The sequence below is a fragment of the Camelus dromedarius genome, chromosome 4 (assembly GCF_036321535.1).
Source record: "Camelus dromedarius isolate mCamDro1 chromosome 4, mCamDro1.pat, whole genome shotgun sequence".
NCBI classification, from domain to species: Eukaryota; Metazoa; Chordata; class Mammalia; order Artiodactyla; family Camelidae; genus Camelus; species Camelus dromedarius.
The window spans coordinates 646899-662349 of record NC_087439.1 but is presented as its reverse complement, the minus strand read 5'-3'; positions in this window follow the sequence as shown (position 1 = coordinate 662349).

The following is a 15451-nucleotide window of genomic DNA, read 5'->3' as shown; positions in this document are numbered from 1 at the left end:
CAAGCCGTTCCCTTTGTGCTAGATGAACGAACGTCTCTCCACATGCTCAGTTCTGAGAGATAAGTGTGTGTGAAAGCCGTCCTTCACCTACCTTGTTGGGAACACAAAGTTTCTTTTCAGTTGCAAACTCCACTCCATATATATATATGGGGAGGTACGAGCTCCAACTCGGTTTTACAGTGAAAACTGCAGGAACTTCAAACCGGCACTAGAAAACACACTGAGAAACCAGAGTAAAAGATTCCCTGCAACCCGTTCCCTTTGTGCTAGATGAAAGAAATTCTCTCCACATGCTCAGTTCTGAGAGATATGTGTGTGTGAAAGCCGTCCTTCAACTAGCTTGTTGGGAACACAAAGTTTCTTTTCAGTTGCCAACTCAACTCCATAAATTTATATAGGGAAGTACTAGATCCAAATCAGTTTTACACTGAAACCTGCAGGAACTTCAAACCGGCACTAGGAAACAGACTGAGAAACCAGAGTAAAAGATTCTCCTGCAACCCGTTCCCTTTCTGCTAGATGAACGAAAGTCTCTCCACATGCTCATTTCTGAGAGATAAGTGTGTGTGAAAGCCGTCCTTCACCTAGCTTGTTGGGAACACAAAGTTTCTTTTCAGTTGCAAACTCCACTCCAAACATATATATGGTGCGGTACTAGCTCCAACTCGGTTTTACAGTGAAATCTGCAGGAACTTCAAACAGGCACTAGGAAACAGACTGAGAATCCAGAGTAAATGTTTCTCCTGCAACCGGTTCCCTTTGTGCTAGATGAACGAACGTCTCTCCACATGCTCAGTTCTGACAGATAAATGTTTGTAAAAGCCGTACTTCACCTAGCTTGTTGGGAACACAAAGTTTCTTTTCAGTTGCAAACTCCACTCCATAAATTTATATGGGGAGGTACTAGCTCCAAATCAGTTTTACAGTGAAATCTGCAGGAACTTCAAACCGCCACTAGGAAACAGACTAAGAAACCAGAGTAAAAGATTCTCCTGCAACCCGTTCCCTTTGTGCTAGATGAACGAACGTCTCTCCACTGGCTCATTTCTGAGAGATAAGTGTGTGTGAAAGCCGTCCTTCACCTAGCTTGTTGGGAACACAAAGTTTCTTTTCAGTTACAAACTCCACTCCATACATATATATGGGGAGGTACTAGCTCCAACTCGGTTTTACAGTGAAAACTGCAGGAACTTCAAACCGGCACTAGGAAACAGACTGAGAAACCAGAGTAAAAGTTTCTCCTGCAACCCGTTCCCTATGTGCCAGATGAAACAACGTCTCTCCAGATGCTCAGTTCAGAGAGATAATTGTGTGTGAAAGCTGTCCTTCACCTAACTTGTTGGGAACACAAAGTTTCTTTTCAGTTGCAAACTCCACTCCATACATATATATGGGGAGGTACTAGCTCCAACTCGGTTTTACAGAGAAAACTGCCGGAACTTCAAACCGGCACTAGGAAACAGACTGAGAAACCAGAGTAAAAGTTTCTCCTGCAACCCGTTCCCTTTGCGCTAGATGAACGAACGTCTCTCCACATGCTCAGTTCTGAGAGATAAGTGTGTGTGAAAGCCGTCCTTCACCTAGCTTGTTGGGAACACAAAGTTTCTTTTCAGTTGCAAACTCCACTCCATACATATATATGGGGAGGTACTAGCTCCAACCCGGTTTTACAGTGAAAACTGCAGGAACTTCAAACCGGCACTAGAAAACAGACTGAGAAACCAGAGTAAAAAATTCCCCTGCAACCCGTTCAATTTGTGCTAGATGAACGAACGTCTCTCCACATGCTCAGTTCTGAGAGATAAGTGTGTGTGAAAGCCGTCCTTCACCTAGCTTGTTGGGAACAAAATGTTTCTTTTCAGTTGCAAACCCCACTCCATACATATATATGGGGAGGTACTAGCTCTAACCCGGTTTTACAGTGAAAACTGCAGGAACTTCAAACCGGCACTAGGAAACAGACTGAGAAACCAGAGTAAAAGTTTCTCCTGCAAGCCGTTCCCTTTGTTCTAGATGAACGAACGACTCTCCACATGCTCAGTTCTGAGAGATACGTGTGTGTGAAAGCCGTCCTTCACCTAGCTTGTTGGGAACACAAAGTTTCTTTTTAGTTGCAAACTCCACTCCATACATATATATGGGGAAGTACTAGCTCCAACTCGGTTTTACAGTGAAAATGGCAGGAACTTCCAACCGGCACTAGGAAACAGACTGAGATACCAGAGTAAAAGTTTCTCCTGCAACCCGTTCCCTTTGTGCTAGATGAACGAACGTCTCTCCACATGCTCAGGTCTGAGAGATAAGTGTGTGTGAAAGTCGTCCTTCACCTAGCTTGTTGGGAACACAAAGTTTCTTTCCAGTTGCAAACTCAACTCCATACATATATATGGGGAGGTACTAGCTCCAACTCGGTTTTACAGAGAAAACTGCCGGAACTTCAAACCGGCACTAGGAAGCAGACTGAGAATCCAGAGTAAAAGTTTCTTCTGCAACCCGTTCCCTTTGTGCTAGATGAACGAACGTCTCTCCACATGCTCAGTTCTGAGAGATAAGTGTGTGTGAAAGCCGTCCTTCACCTAGCTGGTTGGGAACACAAAGTTTCTTTTCAGTTGCAAACTCCACTCCATACATATATATGGGGAGGTACAAGCTCCAACCCGGTTTTACAGTGAAAACTGCAGGAACTTCAAACCGGCACTAGAAAACAGACTGAGAAACCAGAGTAAAAAATTCTCCTGCATCCCGTTCCATTTGTGCTAGATGAACGAACGTCTCTCCACATGCTCAGTTCTGAGAGATAAGTGTGTGTGAAAGCCGTCCTTCACCTAGCTTGTTGGGAACAAAATGTTTCTTTTCAGTTGCAAACTCCACTCCATACATATATATGGGGTGGTACTAGCTCCAAACCGGTTTTACAGTCAAAACTGCAGGAACTTCAAACCGGCACTAGGAAACAGACTGAGAAACCAGAGTAAAAGATACTCCTGCAAGCCGTTCACTTTGTTGTAGATGAACGAAAGACTCTCCACATGCTCAGTTCTGAGAGATAAGTGTGTGTGAAAGCCGTCCTTCCCCTAGCTTGTAGGAAACACAAAGTTTCTTTTCAGTTGCAAACTCCACTCCATACATATATATGGGGAAGTACTAGCTCCAACTCGGTTTTACAGTGAAAACTGCAGGAACTTCCAAACGGCACTAGGAAACAGACTGAGAAACCAGAGTAAATGTTTCTCCTGCAACCCGTTCCCTTTGTGCTAGATGAACGAACGTCTCTCCACATGCTCAGTTCTGAGAGATAAGTGTGTGTGAAAGCCGTCCTTCACCTAGCTTGTTGGGAACACAAAGTTTCTTTTCAGTTGCAAACTCCACTCCATACATATATATGGGGAGGTACTAGCTCCAACTCGGTTTTACAGAGAAAACTGCCGGAACTTCAAACCGGCACTAGGAAGCAGACTGAGAATCCAGAGTAAAAGTTTCTTCTGCAACCCGTTCCCTTTGTGCTAGATGAACGAACGTCTCTCCACATGCTCAGTTCTGAGAGATAAGTGTGTGTGAAAGCCGTCCTTCACCTAGCTTTTTGGGAACATAATGTTTCTTTTCAGTTGCAAACTCCACTCCATACATATATATGGGGTGGTACTAGCTCCAAACCGGTTTTACAGTCAAAAATGCAGGAACTTCAAACCGGCACTAGGAAACAGACTGAGAAACCAGAGTAAAAGATACTCCTGCAAGCCGTTCACTTTGTTGTAGATGAACGAAAGACTCTCCACATGCTCAGTTCTGAGAGATAAGTGTGTGTGAAAGCCGTCCTTCACCTAGCTTGTTGGGAACACAAAGTTTCTTTTCAGTTGCAAACTCCACTCCATACATATATATGGGGAGGTACTAGGTCCAACTCGGTTTTACAGTGAAAACTGCCGGAACTTCAAACCGGCACTAGGAAACAGACTGAGAAACCAGAGTAAAAGTTTCTCTTGCAAACCGTTCCCTTTGCGCTGGATGAACGAACGTCTCTCCACATGCTCAGTTCTGAGAGATAAGTGTGCGTGAAAGCCGTCCTTCACCTAGCTTGTTGGGAACACAAAGTTTCTTTTCAGTTGCAAACTCCACTCCATACATATATATGGGGAGGTACTAGATCCAACTCGGTGTTACAGTGAAATCTGCAGGAAATTCAAACCGGCACTAGGAAACAGACTGAGAAACCAGAGTAAAAGTTTCTCCTGCAACCCGTTCCATTTGTGCTAGATGAACTAACGTCTCTCCACATGCTCAGTTCTGAGACATAAGTGTGTGTGAAAGCCGTCCTTCACCTAGTTTGTTGGGAACAAAATGTTTCTTTTCAGTTGCAAACCCCACTCCATACATATATATGGGGAGGTACTAGCTCTAACCCGGTTTTACAGTGAAAACTGCAGGAACTTCAAACCGGCACTAGGAAACAGACTGAGATACCAGAGTAAAAGTTTCTCCTGCAACCCGTTCCCTTTGTGCTAGATGAACGAACGTCTCTCCACATGCTCAGTTCTGAGAGATAAGTGTGTGTGAAAGCCGTCCTTCACCTAGCTTGTTGGGAACACAAAGTTTCTTTCCAGTTGCAAACTCCACTCCATACATATATATGGGGAGGTACTAGCTCCATCTCGGTTTTACAGGGAAAACTGCCGGAACTTCAAACCGGCACTAGGAAGCAGACTGAGAATCCAGAGTAAAAGTTTCTTCTCCAACCCGTTCCCTTTGTGCTAGATGAACGAACGTCTCTCCACATGCTCAGTTCTGAGAGATAAGTGTGTGTGAAAGCCGTCCTTCACCTAGCTGGTTGGGAACACAAAGTTTCTTTTCAGTTGCAAACTCCACTCCATACATATATATGGGGAGGTACAAGCTCCAACCCGGTTTTACAGTGAAAACTGCAGGAACTTCAAACCGGCACTTGAAAACAGACTGAGAAACCAGAGTAAAAAATTCTCCTGCAACCCGTTCCATTTGTGCTAGATGAACGAACGTCTCTCCACATGCTCAGTTCTGAGAGATAAGTGTGTGTGAAAGCCGCCCTTCACCTAGCTTGTTGGGAACAAAATGTTTCTTTACAGTTGCAAACTCCACTCCATACATATATATGGGGAGGTACTAGCTCCAACCCGGTTTTACAGTGAAAAATGCAGGAACTTCAAACCGGCACTAGGAAACAGACTGAGAAACCAGAGTAAAAGTTACTCCTGCAAGCCGTTCACTTTGTTGTAGATGAACGAACGACTCTCCACATGCTCAGTTCTGAGAGATAAGTGTGTGTGAAAGCCGTCCTTCCCCTAGCTTGTAGGAAACACAAAGTTTCTTTTCAGTTGCAAACTCCACTCCATACATATATATGGGGAAGTACTAGCTCCAACTCGGTTTTACAGTGAAAACTGCAGGAACTTCCAACCGGCACTAGGAAACAGACTGAGAAACCAGAGTAAATGTTTCTCCTGCAACCCGTTCCCTTTGTGCTAGATGAACGAACGTCTCTCCACATGCTCAGTTCTGAGAGATAAGTGTGTGTGAAAGCCGTCCTTCACCTAGCTTGTTGGGAACACAAAGTTTCTTTTCAGTTGCAAACTCCACTCCATACATATATATGGGGAGGTACTAGCTCCAACTCGGTTTTACAGTGAAAACTGCCGGAACTTCAAACGGGCACTAGGAAACAGACTGAGAAACCAGAGTAAAAGTTTCTCTTGCAACCCGTTCCCTTTGCGCTGGATGAACGAACGTCTCTCCACATGCTCAGTTCTGAGAGATAAGTGTGTGTGAAAGCCGTCCTTCACCTAGCTTGTTGGGAACACAAAGTTTCTTTTCAGTTGCAAACTCCACTCCATACATATATATGGGGAGGTACTAGCTCCAACTCTGTTTTACAGTGAAAACTGCAGGAACTTCAAACCGGCACTAGGAAACAGACTGAGAAACCAGAGTAAAATTTACTCCTGCAACCCGTTTCCTATGTGCTAGATGAAAGAACGTCTCTCCACATGCTCAGTTCAGAGAGATAAGTGTGTGTGAAAGCCGTCCTTCACCTAGCTTTTTGGGAACACAAAGTTTCTTTATAGTTGCAAACTCCACTCCATACATATATATGGGGAGGTACAAGCTCCAACCCGGTTTTACAGTGGAAACTGCAGGAACTTCAAACCGGCACTTGAAAACAGACTGAGAAACCAGAGTAAAAAATTCTCCTGCAACCCGTTCCATTTGTGCTAGATGAACGAACGTCTCTCCACATGCTCAGTTCTGAGAGATAAGTGTGTGTGGAAGCCGTCCTTCACCTAGCTTGTTGGGAACAAAAGGTTTCTTTTCAGTTGCAAAATCCACACCATACATATATATGGGGAGGTACTAGCTCCAACCCGGTTTTACAGTGAAAACTGCAGGAACTTCAAACCGGCACTAGGAAACAGACTGAGAAACCAGAGTAAAAGTTTCTCCTGCAACCCGTTCCCTTTGTGCTACATGAACGAACGTCTCTCCACATGCTCAATTCTGAGAGATAAGTGTGTGTGAAAGCCGTACTTCACCTAGCTTGTTGGGAACACAAAGTTTCTTTCCAGTTGCAAACTCCAATCCATACATATATAGGGGAGGTACTAGCTCCAACTCGGTTTTACAGAGGAAACTGCCGGAACTTCAAACCGGCACTAGGAAACAGACTGAGAAACCAGAGTAAAAATTTCTCCTGCAACCCGTTCCCTTTGCGCTAGATGAACGAACTTCTCTCCACATGCTCAGTTCTGAGAGATAAGTGTGTGTGAAAGCCGTCCTTCACCTAGCTTGTTGGGAACACAAAGTTTCCTTTCAGTTGCAAACTCCACTCCATACATATATATGGGGAGGTACTAGCTCCAAATCGGTTTTACAGTGAAAACTGCAGGAACTTCAAATCGGCACTAGGAAACAGACTGAGAAACCAGAGTAAAACTTACTCCTGCAACCCGTTCACTATGTGCTAGATGAAAGAACGTCTCTCCACATGCTCAGATCTGAGAGATATGTGTGTGTGAAAGCCGTCCTTCACCTAGCTTGTTGGGAACACAAAGTTTCTTTTCAGTTGCAAACTCCACTCCATACATATATATGGCGAGGTACTAGCTCCAACTCGGTTTTACAGTGAAAACTGCAGGAACTTCAAACCGGCACTAGGAAACAGACTAAGAAACCAGAGTAACAGATTCTCCTGCAACCCGTTCCCTTTGTGCTAGATGAACGAACGTCTCTCCACATGCTCAGTTCTGAGAGATAAGTGTGTGTGAAAGCCGTCCTTCACCTAGCTTGCTGGGAACACAAAGTTTCTTTTCAGTTGCATACTCCACTCCATACATATATATGGGGAGGTACTAGCTCCAACTCTGTTTTACAGTGAAAACTGCAGGAACTTCAAACCGGCACTAGGAAACAGACTGAGAAACCAGAGTAAAATTTACTCCTGCAACCCGTTCCCTATGTGCTAGATGAAAGAACGTCTCTGCACATGCTCAGTTCTGAGAGATAAGTGTGTGTGAAAGCCGTCCTTCACCTAGCTTGTTGGGAACACAAAGTTTCTTTATAGTTGCAAACTCCACTCCATACATATATATGGGGAGGTACTAGCTCCAACTCGGTTTTACAGAGAAAACTGCCGGAACTTCAAACCAGCACTAGGAAGCAGACTGAGAATCCAGAGTAAATGTTTCTCCTGCAACCCGTTCCCTTTGTGCTAGATGAACGAACGTCTCTCCACATGCTCAGTTCTGAGAGATAAGTGTGTGTGAAAGCCGTCCTTCACCTAGCTTGTTGGGAACACAAAGTTTCTTTTCAGTTGCAAACTCCACTCCATACATATATATGGGGAGGTACAAGCTCCAACCCGGTTTTACAGTGAAAACTGCAGGAACTTCAAACCGGCACTAGAAAAAAGACTGAGAAACCAGAGTAAAAAATTCTCCTGCAACCCGTTCCATTTGTGCTAGATGAACGAACGTCTCTCCACATGCTCCGTTCTGAGAGATAAGTGTGTGTGAAAGCCGTCCTTCACCTAGCTTGTTGGGAACAAAATGTTTCTTTTCAGTTGCAAACTCCACTCCATACATATATATGGGGAGGTACTAGCTCCAACCCGGTTTTACAGTGAAAACTGCAGGAACTTCAAACCGGCACTAGGAAACAGACTGAGAAACCAGAGTAAAAGTTTCTCCTGCAAACCGTTCCCTTTGTGCTAGATGAACGAACGTCTCTCCACATGCTCAGATCTGAGAGATAAGTGTGTGTGAAAGCCGTACTTCACCTAGCTTGTTGGGAACACAAAGTTTCTTTCCAGATGCAAACTCCACTCCATACATATATATGGGGAGGTACTAGCTCCAACTCGGTTTTACAGAGGAAACTGCCGGAACTTCAAACCGGCACTAGGAAACAGACTCAGAAACCAGAGTAAAAGTTTCTCCTGCAACCCGTTCCCTTTGCGCTAGATGAACGAACTTCTCTCCACATGCTCAGTTCTGAGAGATAAGTGTGTGTGAAAGCCGTCCTTCACCTAGCTTGTTGGGAACACAAAGTTACTTTTCAGTTGCAATCTCCACTCCATACATATATATGGGGAGGTACTATCTCCAAATCGGTTTTACAGTGAAAACTGCAGGAACTTCAAACCGGCACTAGGAAACAGACTGAGAAACCAGAGTAAAACTTACTCCTGCAACCCGTTCCCTATGTGCTAGATGAAAGAACGTCTCTCCAGATGCTCAGATCTGAGAGATAAGTGTGTGTGAAAGCCGTCCTTCACCTAACTTGTTGGGAACACAAAGTTTCTTTTCAGTTGCAAACTCCACTCCATACATATATATGGCGAGGTACTAGCTCCAACTCGGTTTTACAGTGAAAACTGCAGGAAATTCAAACCGGCACTAGGAAACAGACTAAGAAACCAGAGTAACAGATTCTCCTGCAACCCGTTCCCTTTGTGCTAGATGAACGAACGTCTCTCCACATGCTCAGTTCTGAGAGATAAGTGTGTGTGAAAGCCGTCCTTCACCTAGCTTGCTGGGAACACAAAGTTTCTTTTCAGTTGCAAACTCCACTCCATACATATATATGGGGAGGTACTAGCTCCAACCCGGTTTTACAGTGAAAACTGCAGGAACTTCAAACCGACACTAGAAAACAGACTGAGAAACCAGAGTAAAAGTTTCTCCTGCAACCCGTTCCATTTGTGCTACATGAACGAAAGTCTCTCCACATGCTCTGTTCTGAGAGATAATTGTGTGTGAAAGCAGTCCTTCACCTAGCTTGTTGGGAACAAAATGTTTCTTTTCATTTGCAAACTCCACTCCATACATATATATGGGGAGGTACTAGCTCCAACCCGGTTTTACAGTGAAAACTGCAGGAACTTCAAACCGGCACTAGGAAACAGACTTAGAAACCAGAGTAAAAGATACACCTGCAAGCCGTTCACTTTGTTCTAGATGAACGAACGACTCTCCACATGCTCAGTTCTGAGAGAGAAGTGTGTGTGAAAGCCGTCCTTCACCTAGCTTCTTGGGAACACAAAGTTTCTTTTCAGTTGCAAACTCCATTCCATACATATATATGGGGAGGTACTAGCTCCAACTCGGTTTTACAGTGAAAACTGCAGGAACTTCAAACCGGCACTAGGAAACCGACTGAGAAACCAGAGTAAAAGTTTCCTTGCAACCCGTTCCCTTTGCGCTGGATGAACGAACGTCTCTACACATGCTCAGTTCTGAGAGATAAGTGTGTGTGAAAGCCTTCCTTCACCTAGCTTGTTGGGAACACAAAGTTTCTATTCAGTTGCAAACTCCACTCCATACATATATATGGGGAGGTACTAGCTCCAACTCTGTATTACAGTGAAAACTGCAGGAACTTCAAACCGGCACTAGGAAACAGACTGAGAAAACAGAGTAAAATTTACTCCTGCAACCCGTTCCAAATGTGCTAGATGAAAGAATGTCTCTCCAGATGCTCAGTTCAGAGAGATAAGTGTGTGTGAAAGCCGTCCTTCACCTAGCTTGTTGGGAACACAAAGTTTCTTTTCAGTTGCAAACTCCACTCCATACATATATATGGGGAGGTACTAGCTCCAACTCGGTTTTACAGTGAAAACTGCAGGAAATTCAAACTGGCACTAGGAAACAGACAGAAACCAGAGTAAAAGATTCTCCTGCAAACCGTTCCCTTTGTGCTAGATGAACGAACGTCTCTCCACATGCTCAGTTCTGAGAGATAAGTGTGGGTGAAAGCCGTCCTTCAACTAGCATGTTGGGAACACATAGTTTCTTTTCAGTTGCAAACTCCATTCCATACATATATATGGGGAGGTACTAGATCCAACTCGGTTTTACAGTGAAATCTGCAGGAAATTCAAACCGGCACTAGGAAACAGACTGAGAAACAGAGTAAAAGTTTCTCCTGCAACCCGTTCCATTTGTGCTACATGAACGAACGTCTCTCCACATGCTCAGTTCTGAGAGATAAGTGTGTGTGAAAGCCGTCCTTCACCTAGCTTGTTGGGAACACAAAGTTTCTTTCCAGTTGCAAACTCCAATCCATACATATATATGGGGAGGTACTAGCTCCAACTCGGTTTTACAGAGAAAACTGCCGGAACTTCAAACCGGCACTAGGAAGCAGACTGAGAATCCAGAGTAAAAGTTTCTCCTGCAACCCGATCCCTTTGTGCTAGATGAACGAACGTCTCTCCACATGCTCAGTTCTGAGAGATAAGTGTGTGTGAAAGCCGTCCTTCACCTAGCTTGTTGGGAACACAAAGTTTCTTTTCAGTTGCAAACACCACTCCATACATATATATGGGGAGGTACAAGCTCCAACCCGGTTTTACAGTGAAAACTGCAGGAAATTCAAACCGGCACTAGAAAACAGACTGAGAAACCAGAGTAAAAAATTCTCCTGCAACCCGTTCCATTTGTGCTAGATGAACGAACGTCTCTCCACATGCTCAGTTCTGAGAGATAAGTGTGTGTGAAAGCCGTCCTTCACCTAGCTTGTTGGGAACAAAATGTTTCTTTTCAGTTGCAAACTCCACTCCATACATATATATGGGGAGGTACTAGCTCCAAACCGGTTTTACAGTGAAAAATGCAGGAACTTCAAACCGGCACTAGGAAACAGACTGAGAAACCAGAGTAATTGTTTCTCCTGCAACCCGTTCCCTTTGTGCTAGATGAACGAACGTCTCTCCACATGCTCAGTTCTGAGAGATAAGTGTGTGTGAAAGCCGTTCTTCACCTGGCTTGTTGGGAACACAAAGTTTCTTTTCAGTTGCAAACTCCACTCCATACATATATATGGTGAGGTACTAGCTCCAACTCGGTTTTACAGTGAAAACTGCAGGAACTTCAAACCGGCACTAGAAAACATACTGAGAAAACAGAGTAAAAAATTCTCCTGCAACCCGTTCCATTTGTGCTAGATGAACGAACGTCTCTCCACATGCTCAGTTCTGAGAGATAAGTGTGTGTGAAAGCCGTCCTTCACCTAGCTTGTTGTGAACAAAATGTTTCTTTTCAGTTGCAAACTCCACTCCATACATATATATGGGGATGTACTAGCTCCAACCCGGTTTTACAGTGAAAACTGCACGAACTTCAAACCGGCACTAGGAAACAGACTGAGAAACCAGAGTAAAAGTTTCTCTTGCAACCCGTTCCCTTTGCGCTGGATGAACGAACGTGTCTCCACATGCTCAGTTCTGAGAGATAAGTGTGTGTGAAAGCCATCCTTCACCTAGCTTGTTGGGAACACAAAGTTTCTATTCAGTTGAAAACTCCACTCCATACATATATATGTGGAGGTACTAGCTCCAACTCTGTATTACAGTGAAAACTGCAGGAACTTCAAAACGGCACTAGGAAACAGACTGAGAAACCAGAGTAAAATTTACTCCTGCAACCCGTTCCCTATGTGCTAGATGAAAGAACGTCTCTCCAGATGCTCAGTTCAGAGAGATAAGTGTGTGTGAAAGCCGTCCTTCACCTAGCTTGTTGGGAACACAAAGTTTCTTTTCAGTTGAAAACTCCATTCCATACATATATATGGGGAGGTACTAGATCCAACTCGGTTTTACAGTGAAATCTGCAGGAAATTCAAACCGGCACTAGGAAACAGACTGAGAAACCAGAGTAAAAGTTTCTCCTGCAACCCGTTCCATTTGTGCTAGATGAACGAACGTCTCTCCACATGCTCAGTTCTGAGAGATAAGTGTGTGTGAAAGCCGCCCTTCACCTAGTTTGTTGGGAACAAAATGTTTCTTTTCAGTTGCAAACCCCACTCCATACATATATATGGGGAGGTACTAGCTCCAACCCGGTTTTACAGTGAAAACTGCAGGAACTTCAAACCGGCACTAGGAAACAGACTGAGAAACCAGAGTAAAAGTTTCTCCTGCAACCCGTTCCCTTTGTGCTACATGAACGAACGTCTCTCCACATGCTCAGTTCTGAGAGATAAGTGTGTGTGAAAGCCGTCCTTCACCTATCTTGTTGGGAACACAAAGTTTCTTTTCAGTTGCAAACTCCACTCCATACATATATATGGGGAGGTACTAGCTCCAACTCGGTTTTACAGAGAAAACTGCCGGAACTTCAAACCGGCACTAGGAAGCAGACTGAGAATCCAGAGTAAAAGTTTCTCCTGCAACCCGTTCCCTTTGTGCTACATGAACGAACGTCTCTCCACATGCTCAGTTCTGAGAGATAAGTGTGTGTGAAAGCCGTCCTTCACCTAGCTTGTTGGGAACACAAAGTTTCTTTTCAGTTGCAAACTCCACTCCATACATATATATGGGGAGGTACAAGCTCCAACCCGGTTTTACAGTGAAAACTGCAGGAACTTCAAACCGGCACTAGAAAACATACTGAGAAAACAGAGTAAAAAATTCTCCTGCAACCCGTTCCATTTGTGCTAGATGAACAAACGTCTCTCCACATGCTCAGTTCTGAGAGATAAGTTTGTGTGAAAGCCGTCCTTCACCTAGCTTGTTGTGAACAAAATGTTTCTTTTCAGTTGCAAACTCCACTCCATACATATATATGGGGAGGTACTAGCTCCAACCCGGTTTTACAGTGAAAACTGCACGAACTTCAAACCGGCACTAGGAAACAGACTGAGAAACCAGAGTAAAAGTTTCCCTTGCAACCCGTTCCCTTTGCGCTGGATGAACGAACGTCTCTCCACATGCTCAATTCTGAGAGATAAGTGTGTGTGAAAGCCGTCCTTCACCTAGCTTGTTGGGAACACAAAGTTTCTATTCAGTTGCAAACTCCACTCCATACATATATATGGGGAGGTACTAGCTCCAACTCTGTATTACAGTGAAAACTGCAGGAACTTCAAACCGGCACTAGGAAACAGACTGAGAAACCAGCGTAAAATTTACTCCTGCAACCCGTTCCCTATGTGCTAGATGAAATAACGTCTCTCCAGATGCTCAGTTCATAGAGATAAGTGTGTGTGAAAGCCGCCCTTCAACTAGCTTGTTGGGAACACAAAGTTTCTTTTCTGTTGCAAACTCCACTCCATACATATATATGGGGAGGTACTAGCTCCAACTCGGTTTTACAGTGAAAACTGCAGGAACTTCAAAACGGCACTAGGAAACAGACAGAAACCAGAGTAAAAGATTCTCCTGCAACCCGTTCCCTTTGTGCTAGATGAACGAACGTCTCTCCACATGCTCAGTTCTGAGAGATAAGTGTGTGTGAAAGCCGTCCTTCACCTAGCATGTTGGGAACACAAAGTTTCTTTTCAGTTGCAAACTCCATTCCATACATATATATGGGGAGGTACTAGATCCAAATCGGTTATACAGTGAAATTTGCAGGAAATTCAAACCGGCACTAGGAAACAGACTGAGAAACCAGAGTAAAAGTTTCTCCTGCAACCCGTTCCATTTGTGCTAGATGAACGAACGTCTCTCCACATGCTCAGTTCTGAGAGATAAGTGTGTGTGAAAGCCGTCCTTCACCTAGTTTGTTGGGAACCAAATGTTTCTTTTCAGTTGCAAACCCCACTCCATACATATATATGGGGAGGTACTAGCTCCAACCCGGTTTTACAGTGAAAACTGCACGAACTTCAAACCGGCACTAGGAAACAGACTGAGAAACCAGAGTAAAAGTTTCTCTTGCAACCCGTTCCCTTTGCGCTGGATGAACGAACGTCTCTCCACATGCTCAATTCTGAGAGATAAGTGTGTGTGAAAGCCGTCCTTCACCTAGCTTGTTGGGAACACAAAGTTTCTATTCAGTTGCAAACTCCACTCCATACATATATATGGGGAGGTACTAGCTCCAAATCTGTATTACAGTGAAAACTGCAGGAACTTCAAACCGGCACTAGGAAACAGACTGAGAAACCAGAGTAAAATTTACTCCTGCAACCCGTTCCCTATGTGCTAGATGAAAGAACGTCTCTCCAGATGCTCAGTTCAGAGAGATAAGTGTGTGTGAAAGCCGCCCTTCAACTAGCTTGTTGGGAACACAAAGTTTCTTTTCAGTTGCAAACTCCACTCCATACATATATATGGGGAGGTACTAGCTCCAACTCGGTTTTACAGTGAAAACTGCAGGAACTTCAAAACGGCACTAGGAAACAGACAGAAACCAGAGTAAAAGATTCTCCTGAAACCCGTTCCCTTTGTGCTAGATGAACGAACGTCTCTCCACATGCTCAGTTCTGAGAGATAAGTGTGTGTGAAAGCCGTCCTTCACCTAGCATGTTGGGAACACAAAGTTTCTTTTCAGTTGCAAACTCCATTCCATACATATATATGGGGAGGTACTAGATCCAAATCGGTTATACAGTGAAATTTGCAGGAAATTCAAACCGGCACTAGGAAACAGACTGAGAAACCAGAGTAAAAGTTTCTCCTGCAACCCGTTCCATTTGTGCTAGATGAACGAACGTCTCTCCACATGCTCAGTTCTGAGAGATAAGTGTGTGTGAAAGCCGTCCTTCACCTAGTTTGTTGGGAACCAAATGTTTCTTTTCAGTTGCAAACCCCACTCCATACATATATATGGGGAGGTACTAGCTCCAACCCTGTTTTACAGTGAAAACTGCAGGAACTTCAAACCGGCACTAGGAAACAGACTGAGAAACCAGAGTAAAAGTATCTCCTGCAAGCCGTTCCCTTTGTTCTAGATGAACGAACGACTCTCCACATGCTCAGTTCTGAGAGATAAGTGTGTGTGAAAGCCGTCCTTCACCTAGCTTGTTGGGAAAACAAAGTTTCTTTTCAGTTGCAAACTCCAATCCATACATATATATGGGGAAGTACTAGCTCCAACTCGGTTTTACAGTGAAAACTGCCGGAACTTCCAACCGGCACTAGGAAACAGACTGAGAAACCAGAGTAAAAGTTTCTCCTGCAACCCGTTCCCTTTGTGCTAGA